Here is a 24,081-nt window from a genome sequence, read left to right on the forward strand (position 1 = left end):
TAACATAACATAATAATAAAAAAAATAAAGAAAAAAGTACAGCATAGGAAATATAGTCAATAATACTGTAATAACATTGTATGGTGACAAATAATAACTATACTTATCATGGGGAGCATTGCATAATATATAGAATTGTTGAATCACTATGTTGTGCACATGATACTAATATAGCATTGTATGACAATTGTACATCAATAATAAAAATTTTTTTAAAAAGAAAGGCTGCCAAGCTGTGTACTAAGTAAATAAAAATGAGCACACAATAGAGGTGTTGAGCATTGGAGAGCCCTCATTTTTCCAGGCTCCCAGCTTGGGGTGCCTCCATTCCCCATGGTCGGACACCTGGCTTCTGACTTGAACTTCTCACCCCCACCAGGTGGTGGAGATAATGGGCCAGGAGGGCCAGATCCAGCTGGGTTGACCCTCGGACCTGGATGAGCTTCCAAGACCATCTCGGTAGGTCAGGAACCCGGTGGGGGGTTGGGCCAGGCACTGAGGTGTAGGGGATTTCCCTGTACCCACCTCCACCCCCTGCCCCTGCCATATGAGTTCTGCAGGAGGATGGCATATTGTGGACCTCAGGTTGGACCTCAAGACAGCCTGGAGACCTCTCAGCCAGAGGGCAAATTGGGGGCCAGGGTGGAGAGCAACTCTGAGGGGGCCTCCCCTGAGCCTTGTGCTTCCCCACCTGGGATTGTGCAGCCTGACCAGAAGCTGGAGCAAGACCCTTAGGAGTCCCAGGACATCAAAGCTCAGCAGAAAGACCTGGAACAATTCACAAAGCTCCTGAAGCAGAAGAGGATCACTCCGGGATATACTCAGGCGAATGTAGGGTTCACCCTGGAGGTTCTCTTCGGGAAGGTGTTCAGCCAAAGAACCATCTGCGGTTTTTAGGCTCTGCCGCTCAGTTTCAAGAACATGTATAAGCTGCAGACCCTGCTGCAGAAGTGGGTGGAGGAAGGTGACAACAATGAAAATCTACATGAAATATGCAAAGCAGAGACCCTTGTGCCGGCCCCAAAGAGAAAGTGAACAAGTATGGAGAACCAAGTGAGAGACAACCTGGAGAACATGTTCCTGCAGTGCCTGAAACCCACCTTGCAGCAGATCAGCCACATTGCCCAGCAGCTCAGGTTGAGAAGGATGTGGCCTGAGTGTGGTTCTGCAATCATTGCCAGAAGGGTAAATGATCAGTGACTATTCACAAGAAGATTTTGAGGCTGCTCTCCCCCTTCCTCACAGGCACCAGTATCCTTTCCTCTGGCACCATTTTGGTATCCCAGGCTATGGAGGCCCTCACTTCACTATGCTATACTCCCCAGTTGGTTTTCCTGAGGGTGAGGCATTTCCCTCTGTCTCTGTCACCACTATGGGCTCTCCCATGCATTCAAACTGAGGTGCCAGCCCTTACCAGGAATGGGAGGCAGAGGAAGGGGGACAGCTAGGGAAAGAGAACCTAAGGTTTGTACCAGGGCTTTGGGATTAAGTTCTTCATTCACTAAGAAATGACTTGGGAACAAAAGGGATGTGGGGGCAGGGAGATTGGAGGGAACAGGTTGGAGGGAAGGTGAAGTTCCAGGATGCTTTTGTTTTTAATCCCCATGTCACTTATCACTTTGTTCTTAAATAAAGAAGCCTGGGACATGGAAAAAAAATGAGCACCCATTAAACAACAAATCATAAAAGCATAATCATAATATCAAACCCTTAAAAAGCAGTAAAACCTTCTTCAGGTTTTAAAGAAGTCAATATTTGAACTATTTTGTGAAATTTCACCACTTAATTCTGAAGGTCATATGTTACAATGCAAATACCTTGCCTGCAAAATGAATTGTTCTTCACATTTTCATGCAAGTAAATACAAATATATAAAGAAAAACAAATAAAGAACAGGTAACTAATTCTGATAATATCTTCCGAATCACCAACTGCATTTTTAGACTGCAAATACTATAAATTTGAATATGTTGCAGGAATCTCTTTTTTGCATTTGTGTAAATAATCCCAAAATAACATTCTACTGCTTCACAGAGTTGTTAAAGTATACCTCTCAGGTGTACAATTTAGTGATTCAACACTTACATACAACACCTGGTGCTCATCACAAATACACTCCTTAATCCCCATCACTAAATTATACACTTGAAACTAATATTAGACTGTATGTAAACTAACTGGAACTTAAATAAAAACTTAAAATAATATATCCCTCTCTGAATATTTAGTAAAAATATCAGTGGTCATCAGGAGTCAGAGGCAAGGGAGGGATGAATAGACAGAACTCGGGATTTTTAGGGCAGTGATAATACTCCAAGTCTGTAATAATAAATGCATGTCATTATAAATTTGCAAAACCCATAGAATTAAAACATCAGAAATGCACCTTAACTTATGAACTTTGGGTGATAATGATGTGAATGATGTGTAGGTTCACTGATTATAACAATTGTGCCACATGGTGCATGATATCAAAAATGGGGGAGGCTGTGCATATGTTAGGGCAGGGGCTATAGAGGAACTCTGTATTTCCATGCAATTTTGCTGTAAACCTGTAACTGCTCTAAAAAGTTAAGTTTGTTAATTTAAAAAAATCTGTAAGAAAATACCATAAAAATCCATAAATGAAAAGAAATTGCATAATTCGGATTGGAATATTAAATATTGTAAAGATCAATTTTCTCCTAAATTGTATATATGGCACACAATCACAATCAAAATCACAAGATGCATTTTAAAAACTGAAAAGTTGATTCTAAAATTTATGTAGAAATGTAAGGATTCTAACAATTGTAAATATTTATGTCCCCAGCGTGGGAGCACCCAGATATATAAAAGAATTAACAATTCTTGTGATAACAATTGATAACAATATTGATAACAACATTAGGGGACTTTAACACCCCCACTTACAGCAATGGACAGATCATCTAAGCAGAAAATCAAAGGGAAGCAATGGCTTTGGATGACACACTGGACCAGTGTCATAAAAGATATAGTCAGGACATTCTATCCTAAAGCAATAGAATACACATTCTTTTCAAGCGCACATGGCACATTATCCAGAATAGAGCACACATTATGTCAAAACTCAGGCCTTAACAAGTACAAAAAGACTGAAATGATAACACACATCTGTTCTGACCACAACGCTATGAAACTTGAATTCAACCCCAAGAAAAAATTTGGAAAGACCACAAATACATGGAGGTTAAACAACACACTACTAAAGAATGAATCGGTCAACAAGGAAATAAAAGTAGAAATTTAAAAATTCATTGAAACAAATGAAAATGAAAACACAACAGTCCAACATCTTTGGAATGCAGCAAAAATGGTCATAAGAGGAGAAATATATAGCAAAACAGGCCTACCTCAAGAAGCAAGAAAAATCTCAAATAGGCGACCTAACCTTAGACCTAAATGAGCTAGGTAAAGAACAACAAGAGAAAACAAAAGCCAGCAGAAGAAGGGAAATAATAAATATTAGAGCAGGAATAAGAGATATAGAAATAATAACAACAAAAAAGGAGTAGAACAGATCAATGAAACCAAGAACTAGTTCCTTGAAAAAATTAATAAAAATTATAAATCCCTAGCCAGACTCATCAAAAAGAAAAGAGAAAGGAACCAAATAAATAAAATCAGAAATGAGAAGGCAGGAATCACAACCAACAGCACAGAAATACAAACAATTATTGGGGCACCTGGGTAGCTCAATTGGTTAAGCATCCAACTTTTGATTTCAGCTCAGGTCATGATCTCATGGTTGTGAGATTGAGCCCCATGTCAGGCTCCATGCTGGGCATGGAACCTTCTTAAGATTCTCTGCCCCTTGCATGGAGCACTGGGTGTTATACACAAACAGTGAATCATGGAACACTACATCAAAAACTAATGATGTACTGTATGGTTACTAACATAACAATAAAAATTAAAAATAAAATAAATAAATACACACATACAATCTTTAAAAAAATCCCCTCCCCCTCTCTAAAAAAATTTTAAAAAGATATACAGACAATTTTAAAAGAATGTTATGAAAAATTATACACCAATAAATTAGGCAATCTGAAAGAAATGGATAAATTCCTAGAAACATATAAACTACCAAAACTTAAACAAGGAGAAATGGAAAATTTGAATAGACCCATAACCAGCAAAGAAATTGAATCAATAATCAAAAATCTCTCAACAAATAAAAGTCCAGGGCTCAATGGCTTCACAGGGGAATTCTACCAAACATTTAAGGAAGATCTGATACCTCTACTTCTCAAACTTTTCCAAAAAAAAGAAATGGAAGGACAACTCCCAAACTCATTCTATGAGGCCAGCGTTACCCTGATTCAAAAACCAGATAAAGAATCCACCAAAAAAAAAAAAAAAAAAAAAAAGAAGAAGAAGTACAGGCCAATATCCCTGATGAACGTAGATGCAAAAATTCTCAACAAAATACTAGCAAATTGAATCCAAGAGTATATTAAAATAATTATTCACCAGGGCACCTGGGCGACTCAGTCGGTTAAGTGCCTGCCTTCGGCTCAGGTCATGCTCCCAGGGTCCTGGGGTCGAGCCCCGCATCAGGCTCCCTCCTCAGCGGGGAGTCTGCTTCTCCCTCTGCCTCTCCCCCTGCACCCCCCAACTTGTGCTCTCTCTCTCTCCCTCTCTTTCTCTCTCAAATAAATAAATAAAATCTAAAAAAAAAAAAGAATTACTCACCATGATCAAGTGGGATTTATTCCTGGCCGCAAGAGTGGTTCAATATTCACAAATCAATCAACCTGATAGACCACATTAATAAAAGAAAAGATAAGAAACATAGCACCCTCTCAATGGATGCAGAAAAATGATTTGACAAAGTACAGCACACATTCTTGATAAAAATGCTCAACAAAGTAGGGATAGAGGAATATAACTCAACATAATCAAGGCCATGTACAAAAAACCCACAGCTGATTTCATCCTCAGTGGTGAATAACTGAGAGCTTTTGCCCTATGATCAGGAATAAGACAGGGATGTCCACTCTTATCAATGTTATTTAACATAGTACTGAAAGTCCCAGCTTCAGCAATTGTTGGAATTCATAGTGTCTGGCTAGATAAGATTTAATAAACACATGCCTCCCTGGATGAGATTTGTTGAAAAGCAAAGAAGGAGTGTCCAGAAAACTGAGCCCCCTTTAAGGTTTCTGGGCTGAAAACAGCCAGATTCTTGTTGCGGCTCAATGCACTCATCCAGGGAGTAAATGGTTGACTTAGGAGAAACATTTATCTTCGGAGGTCACCCACTCCCCGTACTCCCAGTCTGCATGCCCATCACAAGCACAGCTTGTTCTAGTCACACAATACTCCCTATGCCACTGTCTTGATTATTACATCTTCACATTCCTTCTTATTTTTCTTATTCCCTTGTTATATTGATAACATTCACAATAAAGGTGGAGCAAAGTCTGGCTTGGGACATTTTGCCACTATAGCCTCTGGTCCCCAGGCCCTCTCCTTTCTCCTACTAAGGTGTCTGGAGTAATCTTTTCATTTGCCACCTCAGGGTTTGCTGGCCAATCCTGACAAGCAATCATACAACAAAAAGAAATAAAAGGCAAATAAATCAAAAGTCAGACTTTCACTATTTGCAGATGACATGATACTCTATATAGAAAATCCAGAAGACTCCATGAAAAAAACTGCTAAAACTGATACACAAGTTTAACAAAGTCACAGGATACAACTATATGGTCATTTAATCCTCAACAAAGCAGGAAAGAATACACAATGGGAAAAAGCCAGTCTCTTCAGCAAATGGTGCTAAAAAACTGGACAGCAACATACAAAAGAATGAAACTGGACCTCTTTCATACACCATCACAAAAATAAATTCAAAATGGATGACAGTCCTAAATGTGATACAGGAAACCATCAAAATCCTACAGGAGAACACAGACAGCAACTTCTTTGATAGCAGTCTTAGCATCTAACTCCTAGATATGTCTTCTGAGGCAAAGGAAACAAAAAGAAAAAGAAAAAGAGAAAGGAACTATTGGGACCTCATCAAGATAAAAAGTTTCTGCACAGTGAAGGAGGTAATTAACATAAACTAAAAGACAGCCTAGAGAATGGGAGAAGATATTTGCAAATGACATATCTGATAAAGGGTTAGTATCCAAAATATATAAAGAACATATCAAACTCAACACCCAAAAAACAAATAATACAGTTAAGAAATGGGCAGAAGACAGGAATAGACATTTCTCCAAAGAAGACATACACATGGCTAACAGACACATGAAAAGATGCTCAACATCACTTATCATCAGGGAAATTCAAATCCAGACTACAATGAGATATCACCTCACACAACTCAGAATGGCTAAAACTAACAACACAAGAAAGAACAGATATTGGCAAGGATGCAAAGAAAGAGGAACCCACTGTACTGCTGGTGGGAATGCAAACTGTTGCAGAAACTCTGGAAAACAGTATGGAGATTCCTCAAAAGGTTGAAAGTAGAACTACCCTACTATCCAGCAATCACATTACTAGGTATTTACCCAAAGAATACAAAAATACTAATTCAAGGGATACATACACCCTAATATTTATAGCAGCATTATCTACAATAGCCAAAACACAGCCCAAGTGTCCATCGACTCATGAATGGGTAAAAAAGATGTGAGATATGTATATGTGTGTACACACACACACACACACACATATATGGTTGAGTAATATTCCATTGTATGTATCTATATTACTCAACCATAAAAAAGAACACAATCTTCCCATTTGCAATGATGTGGATGGAGCTAGAGAGTATTATGCTAAGCAAAATAAATCAGTTAGAAAAAGACAAATACCACATGATTTCACTCACGTGGAATTTAAGAAACAAAACAAATGATCAAAGCAAAAAAAGGAGAGGCAAACCAAGAAACAGACTCCTAAGTATAGTGAACACACCGCTGGTTACCAGAGGGTTGGTGAGTGGGGGGATGGATTAAATAGGTGTTGGGGATTAAGGAGTGCATTTGTTGTGATGAGCACCAGATACTGTAAGTGTTGAATCACTAAATGGTACACCAGAAACAAGTATTACCCTGTATATTAGCTAACTGGAATGTATTTTTTTAAATTTTATTTTATTATGTTATGTTAGTCACCATAGAGTACATCATTATGTTTTGATGTAGTGTTCCATGATTAATTGTTTTCGTATAGCACCCAGTGCTCCATGCAATACATACCCTCCTTAATACCCAACACCGGGCTAACCCATTCCCCCACCCCCGTCCCCTCTAAAACCCTCAGTTTGTTTCTCAGAGTCCATAGTCTCTCATGGTTCGTCTCCCACTCCGATTCCCCCCCCCTTCATTTTTCCCTTCCTTCTCCTAATGTCCTCCATGCTATTCCTTATGTTCCACAAATAAGTGAAACCATATGATAATTGACTTTCTCTGCTTGACTTATTTCACTTAGCATAATCTCCTCCAGTCCCATCCATGTTGATCCAAAAGGCTCCACCCCCAAATTACTAGAACTCATACAGCAATTCAGTAATGTGGCAGGATACAAAATCAATGCACAGGAATCAGTTGCTTTCTTGTACACTAACAATGCAACTGTAGAAAAAGAAATTAGAGAATCGATTCCCTTTACAATAGCACCAAAAACCATAAGATACCTCGGAATAAACCTAACTTAAGAGGTAAAGGATCTATACTCTAGGAACTACAGAACACTCATGAAAGAAATTGAAGAAGACACAAAAAGATGGAAAAACATTCCGTGCTCATGGATCGGAAGAATAAACATTGTTAAAATGTCTATGCTGCCAAGAGCAATCTATACCTTCAGTGCCATCCCGATCAAAATTCCAATGACATTTTTCAAAGTGCTGGAACAAACAATCTTAAAATCTGTATGGAATCAGAAAAGACCTCGAATCGCCAAGGAAATGTTGAAAAAGAAAAAAAAAGCTGGGGGCATCACGTTGCCCGATTTCAAGCTATATTACAAAGCCGTGATCACCAAGACAGCATGGTACTGGCACAAAAACAGACATATAGACCAATGGAACAGAATAGAGAGCCCAAATATAGACCCTCAACTCTATGGTCAAATAATCTTTGACAAAGTAGGAAAAAATATGCAATGGAAAAAAGACAGTCTCCTCAATAAACAGTGCTGGGAAAATTGGATAACTAACTGGAATTTAAATAAAAACCTTTTGAAAAAAAAGTATGAACACCAGAAACAAAATCTGAATCCATTTTTAGGACACAAGTTTAGCCCCAGGAAGTGGCTACAATTATCTTGGGGAATAAGTAAAGTCAACATTATTTGATAAAATATTATTTTTAATGTATTTTTTTTCTTTTTCAAGTTTTTATTTAAACTCTAGTTAGTTAGCATATAGTGTAATATTGGTTTCAGGAATAGAATTTAGTGATTCATCACATACATATAACACCCAGTACTCATCGCAAGTGCCCTCCTTAATACCCATCACCCATTTAGCCCATCCCCTGCCTACCTCCCCTCCAGCAAGCCTCAGTTTGTTCTCTGTCTTTAAGAGTCTCTTATGGTTTGCTTCCCTCTTTTTTCCCCTTCCCCTATTTTCATCTGTTTTGTTTCTTAAATTCCACATATGAGTGGAATCATATGCTATTTGTCTTTCTCTGACTGACTTATTTCGCTTAGCATATTATACTCTAGCTCTATCTACATCATTGCAAATGGCAAGATTTCATTCTTTTTATGGTTAATATTCCAGTGTGTGTGTATATATATACACAGAGGTATATATATATACCTCATCTTCTTTATCCATTCATCAGTTGATGGACATTTGGCCTCTCTCCATAATTTGGCTATTGTTGATGCTGCTATAAACATCAGGGTGCATGTGCCCCTTCATATCAGTATTTTTGTGTCCTTTGGGTAAATATCTAGTAGTGCAATTGCTGGGTCATATGGTAGTTCTATTTTTAACTTTTTGAGGAACCTCTATACTGTTTTCCAGAGTGGTTGCATTCCCACCAACTGTATAAGTGGGTTCCCCTTTCTTCACATCCTCACCAGTATCTGTTGTTTCCAGTGTGATAAAACATCATTTTGAGTAAATAATATCTACTTGAGAGTTAGTATGTCAGAGTGATTAAGAGCACAGATTCTGAAAACCCATTATCTTAGACCAAATTTTGTGTTGGTCAGTTATAACATTCTAGGCACTGTGATAAAAAGCACTGTGATAAACAGTTCATGAACATTGTCATTTACTTTTTAAAAATCTAGTGAAGAATTTTTAATATCCAAATGTTAAAGAGAATTCCATTGATGTTTAAAAGATTAAATTCATAGATATAAGTGACTGACTTTAAGGAGATGAGTGTCTAGAAGTGAATTAGAGTAAAAGGGTGATAACTTGAGTCATACTATGAAAGTTAGAGAAATTATAATAGCAGAGGTAAGTGATTGAATTGTGATATGAAAGATATTTTACAAAATTGATAAAATGTATATGGTATTTGTCTTTCTCCATATGGCTTATTTCATTTAGCATTATACCCTCTAGGTCCATTCAAGATGTTGGAAATGACAACATCTCATTCTATATATATATTCCATTCATGTATGCATGGACACTTTGGTTGCTTCCATATCTTTGCTATTGTAAGTAATGCTGCAAAGAACATAGGGGTGTGTATATCTTTTCAAATTAGTCTTTTGTTTTCTTTGGGTAGATAGTAGTGGAATTTCTGGATTATGATAAGCACTGTGTAATGTATACAATTGTTGAGTTTGTATACCCAAAACTAATATAATACTGTATATTAATTATACTTCAGTAAAATAGACAAAATTTAGAATTTAGTTTTGGACATGATGAAAATAGATTTTTTTCTGTGCTTGGTTTCCCCTGTCATTTCATCTGAGATTCATTTTTGGACCTCATCAAATACACATATGTACAAGCAGTGGCCTAGGATCCAGAAGACCTTGATCTTTTTTTTTCATTTACTCTTCTAATTGATTATCTATATGACATTAAGCAAGTCAACTATTTTGAACCTCATATTTCTCACATATAAAATTGGAGTTGTGTCTTGTGCCCTGCTTATTTCAATCCACTTCATGGATATTGTGAAGATTAAATGAGATAATGAATGCAAAAGTACTCTTTGAACTATAGAGTCCAAAGGTAAGGGATTGGAGTAAGTATTCTTTTAATGCCTATAACAAAGTACCCTATTTGTTCAGTTTACAAAAGCTCCTGCATCAGTAGGAATATAGAGCTACATATGATACAGGAAGTGCCTTGAAATGAATGAAGTCACCTTCATTTTGCAATTACTCCTAGCATCTTCAAGCAACCCAGGGCCAAGTGTTCATCTAAGTGAAATTTCCTGGTGCAGGATGGCCATAACAAGTGTGTCTCTGCCATTAGCAATACTGCTTATAAGTCTTGTCATTCTCAGTTAGTGCAGATGGACTGTCCAGGTGACAGCTTGGATTTGAAATATTCGTAACTAAACAATAAGACTGCCTGAATATCAAAGGACATTTGTTGAAGTTGGCCACTACAATTCCAATTTATCAAATACACAAGTAGACATTTTGCAATTCAAGGTCTCTAAACAGTCATGTTTTATACCTGATTAGAAAATAGTTTCAAAAATATGCCCTTACACATACCATACATATGGTATGTCTTAACTGTGGGAAATGCAATTTTCTGTAATAAACAGTCTTCAGCTTGGCCTTTTGGCATAGAAGGCTATTCATATGAAAATATCTTCTAGGCTCTGTGGATGCTGGTGACATAACTCACCTTTATCAGTCTGAACTGGAAATGTATTGAATAGATGCTTGTTCTGCAGATTTTTATCTGTCCCACATTACAGTCCACTTAATTGATTTCATCAACACACCAAAATAACCATAGTGCACAGTATGTTTTGGGCTCAAATTTCAAAATAGTTGAAATTTGTATTTGTATTTTCCATATGGCATGGGTATTCATGTGACTGAGTTTGCTTTTATTCAACTCAGGTCAATCTTTGCCTGAATAATCTATTCTAACCTATCAAAACTGCCAGTTGGTGGTTCAGTTAAATTTTTTATTGAAGTTTAATTAACATACAGTATTATATTGATTTCAGGTATATAATATAATGGTTCTATACATTTCTCAGTGGTCATCACACTCCGTGTACTCTTAATTCCCTTTATCTAGAGCATCCATTCCCCACCCATCTCCCCTCTGGCTACCATCAGTTTGTTCTCTGTATTTAAGAGTCTGATTTTTTTTGTCTCTTTTGTTCTTTCTTTGTTAAGTTGTTTTGTTTCTTACATTCCACGTATGAGTGAAATAATATGATATTGTCTTTGTCTGACTTATTTCACTTAGCATTGTACCCTCTAGGTCCATCCATGTTGCTGCAAATGGCAAGACCTCATTCATTTTTTATGGCTGAGTAATATTACAGTGTGTGTGTGTGTGTGTGTGTGTGTGTGTGTATCACATCTTCTTTATTCATTCATCTATTGATGGACACTTGAGTTGCTTCCATATCTTGGCTATTGTAAATAATGCTGCAATAAACATAGGGGTGCAAATATCTTTTCAAATTACTGTGTTTCTTTTCTTTGGGTAAGTACCTGGTAATGGAATGACTGAATCATATAGTAATTCTATTTTTAATTTTTTGAGGAACCTCCATACTATTTTCCAACAGTGTGTGAGGGTTCCCTGTTCTCTACACCCTCACCAACATTTGTTATTTCTTATCATTTTTACTCTAGCCAATCTGACAGGTGTAAGGTAATATCTCACTGTGGTTTTGATGTGCATTTACCTGATGATTAGTGATGTTGAGTATCTTCGCCTCTGTCTGTTGGCCATTTGTATGTCTTCTTTGGAAAAATGTCTATTCAAATCCTCTGTCCATTTTTTAATTGTATTATTTGTTTCAGTTAATTTCAATATTATAAAACAAGCTCTGAGCTATTTCATACTAAGTTATAAATGACTTTTGAGTTATTTTAAGATTTACTTGTTTATTTTGAGGGGGGAGGGGCAGAGGGAGATGGAGAGAGAGAATCCCAAACAGACTTCCTGCTGAGCACAAAGCCCAAGGCAGGGCTTGATCTCACAACCCCAAGATCATGACCTGAGCCGAAATCAAGAGTCGGACACTTAACCCACTGAGCCATCTAGGAGCCCCAGGAGGTTCTTTATTTTAATAGGTAATGCTTTCTAATTACAGAAATGGCCTGACAACCAAATCAAAGCCTAACAGAGATTCATAGATCTTATTCAAATTATGGGTTTACTTGCTTTTTACCACTTAATCTGCTTTCCCCCAAATGCAAGGCTTTACCGATAAAGCATCTGTTGAAGAATACATACGAAGCCAAGAGCCCAAAGACTTCTACTTCCACCTCCCTTTCCCTTGCATAGAAGAGTTCACTTCCTTTAAAAAGCCATAATAATGAGGGCTGGTACTAAGAGAAAGAATGTCAAGTTTTCTCCACCATACAATCTCAAAAGGAACAGGAGATGTATCTCCTTTTGGTGCAGTGACTGGACATTGCTAAACATAGCCCAAGTAAATTACTCTCTAGTGCAGGATTATATAGCTGGTGTTTAAGATTTATGTCTGATGACTTCAAGCTTTATATTCTTTTGACTAAAGTATGGCCTTAACTCTGAGAGTAGTGGAAGAAAAAGAGGAAGGGGAAAGAATGGGGCGGGAGCGAGGGAAAAAGAGAGAAAGAACAAATTCAAGGTGCCATTCCAGGACCCAGAAGTGGATTCAAAAGCTTAAATGCTAGAGGACCATAAGGCTGCTTCTCCCTTAATCCATATGCTTACTTTCAGCCCTCCCAGTCACTGTCTTGCTCTACAAACCAGAATCTCAATTCTTTTTCCTCTAGCTTTCCCTGGCCTTGGGGAATGCTCTGATCCAGGTAACAGTAGTAACAACAAGTGATTTGGAACAAAAAGAACTTTCAATCCCATTATTTAAAAAGATAGAGAATTGATGCAGGAAAAGAGGATCCCAATACAGTATGTTTTTTTATGGAAGGAGAGAATAGGTAATAGTTAAAGCAAAGGAATGATCAGGTTGGAAGTCTGATCACTAACTTTAACTGTCCATAACCAACACACCCACAAAAGCAGATAGAGATGATGATAGATAGATGATAGATAGATATAGATAGATGATAGACCATGAAGATTTTTCATTATCCATGCAGATTTAGTAAATGAACAGTTTCAATAAGAGCAAATGGTATATTGCACTTTCAATAAAACCTTTATAGTGTTGAAAAACTGTAGTTTCACTTGAATTTAAACATTATATTTTTCTTTCATTGGAAATTTCTCTCAACTGTTCTAAAATTATTCTTTTTAAAACCTTATTGTATCTTACTGAAATTCTTATATATTTTAAGGCACTGATTGCTACTAATGTATAAGTTAATTATTCTATTTTTCAATTTATGCCATATATCTGTATGAAGAAAGAAGTAAAAAAAAACACTTGCTTTTATTTCTTGAATGGATATGTGTGATGCAGATAGGTAATGCTAAATCTAAGCTTATTGGTTATATAATCCACCAATCCTTTTCCAAAAAGAGAAAAATTTTTTTTAAGATTTTGTTTGTCAGAGAGAGAGAGCACGTGCACAAGCAGGGGGAGCAGCAGAGGGAGAGGGAGAAGCAGGCTCCCCACTGAGCAGGGAGCCCAACGCAGGGCTCCATTCCAGGACCCAGGTAGCCGCTTAACCAACTGAGCCACAAAGGCATCCCTAAAAAGAGAAAGTTTAAGGAGAGGAAGAAGTGCCTTTAAGAATTTAAAAGGAATCTGAACCAGAAATTAAACCTGAGTTCTGGCCTAGTCATTTGCTAGCATGCCACCATAGATAAATCATATAACCTCCCTGATCTCTAGTTTCTTCATATGTGTTTTTCCTTTCCTACTTCAGAAGGTTATTTTTGTAAGTTTAATTTATAATGGGTACACCCAAGCATGGTTTGAAAACTATAAAGTATCTTACAAGGAAAAGCAAAGTAATATTACTATTGAGGTTAGAGGTGAGAAAGTAAAAAAATTAGCTTGAACTAAGAAGATAAAAACCTGTACTGCCATTCATCATGCTAGTATAACAGACACAGATAAAGAAGTTACTAAGAAACAATTTTTTTTTTCAAGGCTACAGTGAAACTGAAAAGTTTCATAACAACTTCTCCTTGAGTGACCACTGCTTTCTTACTCACCAAGGAACTTTGCCCTCTAAAATCATAGACCATCAGAAATTTTGTTTGAAATTATATCAGAAAGAATAAAACATCCATCTCTTCCTGGAGAATCTAAGTTACTTTGACCCAGAAAAGCAGCTTCAAAATACAAACCAAGTAGAGAGATTCAGATAAGGAATTTCAGAACAAAATATTATGCATCTATCTTACCTTTGTAGTTTCCAAGAAAACAAAACCCTTAGTTGACTTTCGCATACCAGGACCTGATGTTGACCCTTTTAAACACAACCTTACTTTGCTGTGAGGCTAACAAGACATGACTTCATTTGTATTTAATTTTAAATTTCACCTAAACTCCTTATTTCCTCCAAATCCTATAATAATTCCATTTTTCTTTGTAAAAATGCTCCATGATTTCCCTGATATGCAGTCTTTCTCCTTACAATGGTTCAATAATCCTAACTTTGTCAAACTGTTTGTCCCTGATGGTCCTATGATGATTGGGCTAAGTCAGAAGTAAGACATGACAGAAGAAACAAATGATACTATAGGCAGAATAAATAACTGCTTACATCCTCAAGATCACCTTATAGTACAAGATATAGTCCAAGCTGAAGCTTTTTTTTTCCTTTTTTTATTAATCTCAATTAGCCAACATATAGTACATCATTAGTTATTTTATTTTATTTTATTATGTTATGTTAATCACCATACGTTACATCATTAGGTTTTTTTTTAAGATTTTTTATTTATTTGACAGAGAGAAACACAGCGAGAGAGGGAACACTAGGAGAGGGAGAAGCAGGCTCCCCGCTGAGCAGGGAGCCCGATGCAGGGCTCGATCCCAGGACCCTGGGATCATGACCTGAGCCGAAGGCAGATGCCTAACAACTGAGCCACCCAGGCACCCCATATCATTAGTTTTTGATGTAGTGTTCCATGATTCATTGTTTGCGTATAACACCCAGTGCTCCATTCAGTACGTGCCCTCTTTAATACCCATCACCAGGCTAACCCATCCCCCCAACCCCTCCCCTCTAGAACCCTCAGTTTGTTTCTCAGAGTCCATAGTCTCTCATGGTTCATCTCCCCCTCTGATTTCCCCCATTTTTCCCTTCCTGTTATCTTCTTCTTCTTCTTCTTTTTTTTTTAACATATAATGTATTATTTGTTTCAGAGGTACAGGTCTGCGATTCAACAGTCTCACACAATTCACAGCACTCACCATAACACATACCCTCCCCAATGTCTATCACCCAGCCACCCCATCCCTCCCACACCCACCACTCCAGCAACCCTCAGTTTGTTTCCTGAGATTAAGAATTCCTCATATCAGTGAGATCATATGATACATGTAGTTTTTCATATAGCGTTCAGTGATTCATTAGTTGTGTATAACACCCAGTGCTCATCATATCACATGCCCCCTTAATACCCATCACCCAGTTACCCCTTATCTCCCACCCCCCTTCCTTCTGTAACCCTTAGTTTTTTTCCCGGAGTCCAGAGTTTCTCATGGTTTGTCTCCCATTTCATCACATTCTTGTTACAGGCCATAAAAAGAAGGAAAGACAGAAGGCAGAAAAGGAGTGGAAGGGACTCCAGCAGATGAATTAGCTTTCTTTGATCAACTTTCCTATAAGATCCACAAAACAAACTTAAGGTTGCCTCCTATTAACCAGAACTTAGTCAGATGTCTAAACTTAGCTACAAGAGAGGTTGGCAAATATAGTCCTTTAATCCAAGCATCAATATGTTAAGCTAAAATTTGGAGTCTTTCTATTAAAAAGAAGGAAATGGGGTGACCGGGTGATGGGTATTAAGGACGGCACGTGTTGGGATGAGCACTAGGTGTTATACACAACTAATGAATCGTTGAACACTACAACAAAAACTTACGATGTACTATATGTTGACTAACTGAACATAATGAAAAATTTTAAAAAGAAGGGGAGAATAAATATTGAGTGAACAACTAGCAGTCTCAGCCACATGCAGGACCACTGTGTATAGTTGTGCAGGCTTATGCAGTGCATGACTCCATTAACATAGACTAAAATGTGAATGCCATCCCCTGGAGTTAATTGTTCAATGTGGTGGCCTCATCCACAGAGTAGTATAGATGTAATTTAGAAGCCATATGAATGAGAAAGAAGTGGAAGGTGAAAAGAGAAGAGGAATAAGTGAGAGAAGTTGCCAAAATTTTAAACCAGAATGATAGAGAAAAAATGGTTATGACCAAAAAAATATGAATTCAGAGGAGGCACAGGTTAGGGAAGAGACACTATTCTTTTTAAAAGGAGACTAATATGAGTCAAAGGCCTCCTATATGCTGTAGGCATTTTTTTTATAAATCTGGAATCTTATTCATAGTCATATTTCACTTTGTAAAGGTGATCTGATAAACCTAGCGTTATGACTGCAACTACCTGTAGAAAAGTAGACATTTTTCTAGTGGATCTTTCTTGTTCATGAGTTGGCTTCTCAACTCCTATTGCCCAGTGTATGATGGCCTTTCAAAATGTGGAATTATTTGGACCATAATTTTTCTTTTCCAACATGCCCCTGTCTGGATGGGTAGAATAACACTGGAAAAATTTTGGATCTTACTTCAATCTGATTATTTAGTGTTTCGGCTATGGTTCCAGTGTATTGGAATTATGCCTGATATATAGTAGGAATTTTATTTACTAATTTTTTCAAAACTATTAAGATCTTCATATAAAGAAGTCGCTATGGCCAATGTCAAAGAGGTTACTGCCTGTGTTTTCCTCTAGGATTTTTATGGTTTCAGGTCTCTCATTTAGGTCTTTAACCCATTTTGAATTTATTTTTGTTTATGCTGTAAGAAAATGGTCCGGTTTCATTCTTTTGCATGTTGCTGTCCAGGTTTCCCAACAGTATTTGTTGAAGAAATTTTTCCCATTGGATATTCTTTCCTGCATTGGAAAACAGTAGGGAGGTTCCTCAAAAAATTAAAAGTAGAGCTACCCTACGATCCAGCAATTGCACTACTAGGTATTTACCCAAAGAATACAAAAATACTAATTCAAAGGGATACATACACCCTGATGTTTATAGCAGCATTTCCTACAATAGCAAATTGTGGAAATAGACAGTGTCCATCAACTGATGAATGGATAAAAAAGATGTGGTGTGTATATATATACAATGGACTATTACTCAGCCATAAAAAAGAATGAGATCTTGCCATTTGCAAGGACATGGATAGAGCTAAATAGTATTATGCTAAGTGAAATAGAGAAAGGCAAATATCATATGATTTCACCCATACATGGAATTCAAGAAACAAAGCCAATAAGCAAAGCGGGAAAAAAAAAAAAAAAAAAGAGAGGGGCAAACCAAGAAACAGACTCAACTATAGAGAACAAACTGATGGTTACCAGAAGGGAGGTGGGTGGGGAATGGGTTAAACAGGTGGTGGGGATTAAGGAGTGCCGTTGTGATGAGCACTGGGTGATGTATGGAAGTGTGGAATCATTATATTGTACATCTGAAACTAATATTACACTGTATGTTAACTAACTGGAATTTAAATACAAACTTAAAAAAATTCTTTAAAAAGGGATCGTACTATATGCTAGCCAGATATTGATCTACATGCTAGGCAAACAACAGCCAACAAAACAATGTTCCTGTCCTCCAGGGTAGGGGTGGAGGGGACAGTGATGAGTTATAATGAAAATTACAGTAAGGATAGGGAGTGCCAAGGGAGTTGTTATTTTAAATAAAGAAGTCAGGAAAGACCTCTCTATTAAGGTGATATTTAAGTAGAGATCTTTGAGAAGTGAATGAATATCATATGAATATCTGTGGGAAAGCTTTCCAGGCAGAGGGAACATCAAGTCTAAAGGCACTGAGGCTGAAGGTAGAAGGTAGAAGCAGGAGAATTGAGTCAGAGATGAAAGTGGCAGGGATCTTGAAGAGAATGATTATCCTTTAAGTCATGATAAAGACAAAAATAAACACATGAACAAACGAACAAATAAATAAGTGGATGATAAAATGAGCTCCAAGATTAGATGAAATATTTCAAACTTGTTTGAATAAATTATAACTTTTTTGGTAATGATGGAACATTTTCTTGAAGAAAGGAAGCTATTTCTTTTTATCGTATGCAATTCAAATAATTCTATAATAATTACACATATTAATCCATTCTCTCTCTCTTATACTGTGCTGGACTAATTTAGAACAGATTAAATTTAAGAGTACCAGATTTCAAAGCTGAGGCTCAAGTCCATTCCGTGTGAATTTGTAATGTTTATCGTCTGACATATAAACACTTCCTTACCTAAAATCTAAACCAAACTGTCACTTCTGTGATTTGCTCATCTAACCTACACCAGGTTTAAAGTCCTAAATTTATTGCAGATTATAAGGAAATTAACAGCCTCTCTGTGCCCAGAATGGATGGATTTCTTTTTAATTAAAAATAAATAATGTAGAGGCGCCTGGGTGGCTCAGTCAGTTAAGCGTCTGACTCTTGATATCAGCTTAGGTCTTGATCTCAGGGTGGTGAGTTCAAGCCCCATGCTGGGCTCCACGCTGGGCATGAAGCCTACTTAAAATAATATTTTAAAAAATAATAATAAAATAAAATAAAAAGTAGATTATATTGTCTAAATTTAAAACACAATAGTGAGTGACATGTTTTTATTCCAAAACAGGCCATTTTAATCATGTAAAAGAAATAATGAAGAGTCCATAAAGAAGCTTATTTCAGACCATATTGGCACAATGTCCAAGAACATGGACTCAAGAAGTCAACTGTACAATTAGGAATTCACTGAGCACCAGAGTCACAGATTGGGAATCACTTTCTATAACTTGAGAGGTGAATAAACTGAAATTAATGAATACGTGTAGGAGACAAGAATAACTATTCACCTGCTGTGACAGAGACTGGCTAGGTGGTCAGTAAAAACTTTTTCTTTCTTTTTCTTTTTCTTTTTCTTTTTTTAAGATTTTATTTATTTATTTGACTGAGAGAGAGAGAGAGCACAAGCAGGGGGAGCAAGCTTTTTCTTTCTTCCTCATCTTTCCAGACACACACCTAGAATAAATTTCCCACCCTCTTTTGCAATTCAGTGGCAGGGACTGAATTCCATTTGACAGGATATGAGTAAAAGATGTGTATCATTTCTAAGAGAGGCCAGTAAAAATTAATAAACAATCCTTCATGGGGTTTTCCCTTCCTGGGCAATGTTGGCAGTAAGTAATGAGTTATTAAACATTTATTCTTTGTAGGTTCTGATTTCCATGTCTTAAAGGAGCATAGATTTGTTTTTTAATCACAAAATGCAAGGATTAGGTTGAACCAATCAATCCAGAATAAGTACTTAATATTTACTCAATATTGCACATTGTTTAATCTTCCTTGAGCAGTTTTCATCATATGACTACCCAGAAATTAAAATAAACTTCCAATATCTAGCCACTACTTGCTAAATTAAATCTAAAATCCTTAACTTGGGACTCAAAATCTCTTCAAGTCTAAATTTCCTCATGTGTAAAATGGGGTTAATAATGCCTATATGTTAGGGATAAGATGTAAGACATCTAGCTCAGTACCTAGGGCTCATTATTAGTGCCCACAGTGAATCAAATACATATTTTCAACCTCATCTACCAATTTTCTGGTACATACATATATCCTCCTAGTCATATTTCAGTCAGCCTATTCCTTAAATATACTCTAAAGGACTATTTCCTGAGTATCATTTGTAGTATGCACTTTTAAGTTTTGCTATATAATTGAATATCAGTTAAAAATATTATTTATTATTGCAATTATGTTAGAAAATGTCCATTTTTTAAAGATGCACAACGAAATATATAGGAGTAAAATAATATGATGTCTGAGATTTGTTTTAAAATGCTTCAATAAAGAAAAAAGGATAAATAAAACAAATGTGGCAAAATGTTGATAACTAATCTGGGTAACAGATATTTAGGGGTTCATTATACTATTATTTCTACTTTTGTGTATGTTTAAAATGTTCATAATAAAAAAGATAATTTAAGATGTGAGATTGGCAGGTAAGCAAGAGTCCTTAGAGTTCTTGATTTCATACAGGATGAAGAGGCAATCAACTTATTACAATCAACTTATTACAATTACAGGGGCTGGAGGCAGAAAGAATTCCCTTGTTTATCTTCCCCAAACCAAATGATAGCATGTAGGCCTTAGTAACTTTGTGGAAGAAAAATGATCTTAAGATTATACGCAAACAATGAATCATGGAACACTACACCAAAAACTAATGATGTAATGTACGGTGATTAACATAACATACTAAAAATTTTTTAAAAAATAAACTACTGGAAGCTGGGGGAAAAAAAAGATTGACCAACTTTTTAGAAGCCTTGTTTTCTTTAATAAAAAGCCAAAAACTTGGAAATTTTAAGTTATTATGATTTTGATTTTAAACATCATCCAAATTCTCAGAACTGTGTAAGTTTGGCCAGATATTAGTGTAAACAGAAAGGATATCAGAAGAATCCTAAATTATGGAGAAGCATGGTGAATATTTTAAAACTGTTTTCTAGAGGAAAGCATCCTGTGCAGGGTATATCTAGGACAAAGGGAACCTTATGGAATGATGTCTTGGTGGGTGTTCTTAGCACAAAAGGAAGGACAGTAAGTAAATTAATAAGCAATTTTTTACATACATAGAGGATTTTCAACTGGGCAAAGCACATCATTTAATGCCTTGTTTTTTCACCAGAAAAAATGAAATTTTTGAATTAGACTTCTGAGATACCTTCTAGTTGCAAAAGCCTATTCTTCTCTAAGTTAAGGCATTTTTTATTTCCCTTATGCTCTTTTCAATGTAAAGACCAATGAGTAGTATCTATTAGAGCTTCCAGTGATTTATCCTGAAAAACTTGTACGAATTTCAGAAAGACAAAGTAAAACCTTAAAAAAAAAAAACCCTGCAAAACACTTGAGGGAAATGTATCAGCCAAATCTCAGTTCATAAGAAAGGTGAAGAAATTAAATTTAATTTAAATTAAAATGTAATTTTGAAACTGAACATTACAGTGATACACTATAATGATTATACTGTAATGCTTTTTAAACAAGTCTGAGTTGCATATGCAACAAGGAATCTCTTGCAGAGATAAGAAGGAAAAAGGCAGAGAAATTACAAATATTTGAGGAGCTTAAACTAGCTCAGTACATCACTCCACACTAGAATGCTCTTACCTTTGATTATTAAATACTTTGATTCCTTACTCAAATTATTTGTCTCTATTCTAGAAAGAAGCTGAATCTAGAGTGGGATTTTGGGAAAACAGTAAGATTCACAACCAAAAGATATGGATCTGAATCCCAATACCACCACTTAGGTGATGGAGGGCAAATTACTTTATGATTCAATATCAATTTTTTTTAAGTAAGCTTTACACCCAATGTGGGGCTTGAACTCACAGCTGTGAGATCAAAAGTTGCATGCTCCACTGACTGAGTCGGCTAGGTGCCCCAATTCAATCTCAATTTTTATAAAATGAAAATATACTGACTTAAAGAAAATGCAATAAATATTATATACATATATATATATTTTAAAGATTTATTTATTTTAGAGAGAGTGTGTGTGTAAGTGGGGGGAAGGGCAGAGGGAGAGAGAGAATCCCCAAGCGGACTCCCCACTGAGTGCAGATCCCGACTTGGGGCTCAATCCCAGGACCCTGAGATCATGACCTGTTGGAACTCAAGTCAGCCACTTAACCGACTGAGCCACCCAGGTGCCCTGAAAATGCAGTTTATATTGAGGAAATCAGAGAAAGCCTGAGTAGGGAAAATTTAAAGCTAGCCAGTCATATAAATGGTCATCATGTGAAAGTAGTACAATTCAGGAGACCAACATCATGCTGAGATCTGTAACGCTTCTATTAATTCTAGAGATAAAAACATGTAGGCATGGGAAAATGGCCATTCACAAAACATACATACATGCCTTAATTGTGAATCATCTATTAAGATATTGACTATTTTTTTAGATATTTTATTTATTTGAGAGCGACAGAAATAGCAAGAGAGAGCACAGCAGGAAGGAGGGGGAGAAGCAGACTCCCCGCTGAGCAGGGAGCCTGATGTGGGGCTCGATTCCAGGACCCTGCCAAAAGCAGACACTTAACAGACTAAGCCACCCAGGTGCCCCTAAGATATTGACTATCTGAATAAAAATATGTATGAAAGTAATTGTGGTGTACCAAGGTGGGATAGTGAGAATCATTCACATTGTGTGTGCAAGCAAAAAAGAGTTGTATTATCTGTAGAAAATTTAAAAACAGCAATAAAACCAACAAAAATCTGGTCTGTTTGAATTATCACCATGCTCTGGAAATTTTAAACAACGTCAATGATAAAATACACCTCTCCAGAAAAATATTTTGTCTAAGGTCCAAACAATTGATGGTTACTGTTGAGTTTTATTAATATATATATGTAAGCTTCAAATGAGCAGATACTCATTACTAAGCACTGTATCGTTACCATTAAGCAAATTCAAGAATTCCCAATTATATTAATGGCACCTCACACACACAGACTCAGCTACAGGAATTGCTTAGAAGAGTAAGTTCAAAATAGTTCAGAATCACTGAAGCTTGCTTTGGGTGCAGTTCATGTCTCAGTCATCTGGTCCAACATCTTTGTTTCAACTATAGTTTCAAAATAATGACAGTGCAGTGAATGTCTCTACTTTTGAAGCAGGGCTCAGTATGCCTTCTTTATTAGTTTCCTATTGCTGTTGTAACAAATTACCACAAATTCAGTGGCCTAAAACTTTAAAATGACTGCAATTTTCCCTTCTGTAAATGCCAAAATTAGTCTGTGCCCTTTCCCTGCCTCCAAAAGTTGTCATGGAGGTAAATAACTGGAATGGCACCATATTCTGAATAAATCATAGATGTTTACACACCATGTCAAGCCTGGCTTGATAACATCTCCCAAATAATTCAGAGCAAAGCCTCAAATCCCAAACGTCCGGGCCTCTAACCACAATGCTACCACCTCCTAAGGAGGATTCCCTTTCTTCTAGTTTCCAACAGCATGTTCCTTACTTCCTTTTGAGCCCCCGCCTACAGCATCCTTCAAGTCCATATTACTACTGACAGCCTGTTTAAGGCAATTTAGGCTTTCCCTATCATGCTCCTCAAAATTCTTCCAGTCTTCACCCACGGCCTGATTCCAAAACCACTCCCACACTTTAGGCACTTGATACAGCAGCACTCCACTTCCAGTACCAGAGTCTGTAGCAACTTCCTACTGCTCCATAACAAATTACCACATAATTAGTAGCTTAACACAATACCCATAACTATCTCACAGTCCTGTGGGTCAAGAGTCCAGATACAGCTTAACTGGGTCCTCTACTCAGGGTCTCACAGGACGAAAAGCATGGTATCAGCCAGGACTGCAAGCTCGTCTGAGACTTTAAGTCCTCTTCCAGGTTCACTGGGTGTTGGTAGAATTTAGTTCCTTCCAACTATAGAGTGAAATCCCCATTTTTTTGCTGGCTGTCAGCCCGAGAGCATTCTCAGCTCCCAGAGGCTACCCTCAGGTCCTTGCCACATGGCCCCCTTGTCTCACAACACAGCTTTTTGCTTCTTTAAGGCCAACAGGTGAACATCTGCAGCTGCTTGTCTCACTTAAGGACTCACCTGATTAGGCCAGGCCCACCCAGGATAATGTCCCTTTGATTAACTCAAAATTAAATGGTTAGTAACTTAAATGAAGGAATGAAATCCCCTTGTATTCACAAGGCTTGGCCATACCAACA

At 36.9% G+C, this 24,081-nt stretch overlaps 1 pseudogene; it reads left to right on the forward strand.

The window, feature by feature from the left end:
• Positions 1-333: 333 nt before the first annotated feature.
• LOC118545412 (POU domain, class 5, transcription factor 1 pseudogene) lies at positions 334-1,399 on the forward strand (annotated as a pseudogene).
• Positions 1,400-24,081: the final 22,682 nt, after the last annotated feature.

Source organism: Halichoerus grypus, chromosome X, assembly GCF_964656455.1.
Source record: "Halichoerus grypus chromosome X, mHalGry1.hap1.1, whole genome shotgun sequence".
NCBI classification, from domain to species: domain Eukaryota; kingdom Metazoa; phylum Chordata; class Mammalia; order Carnivora; family Phocidae; genus Halichoerus; species Halichoerus grypus.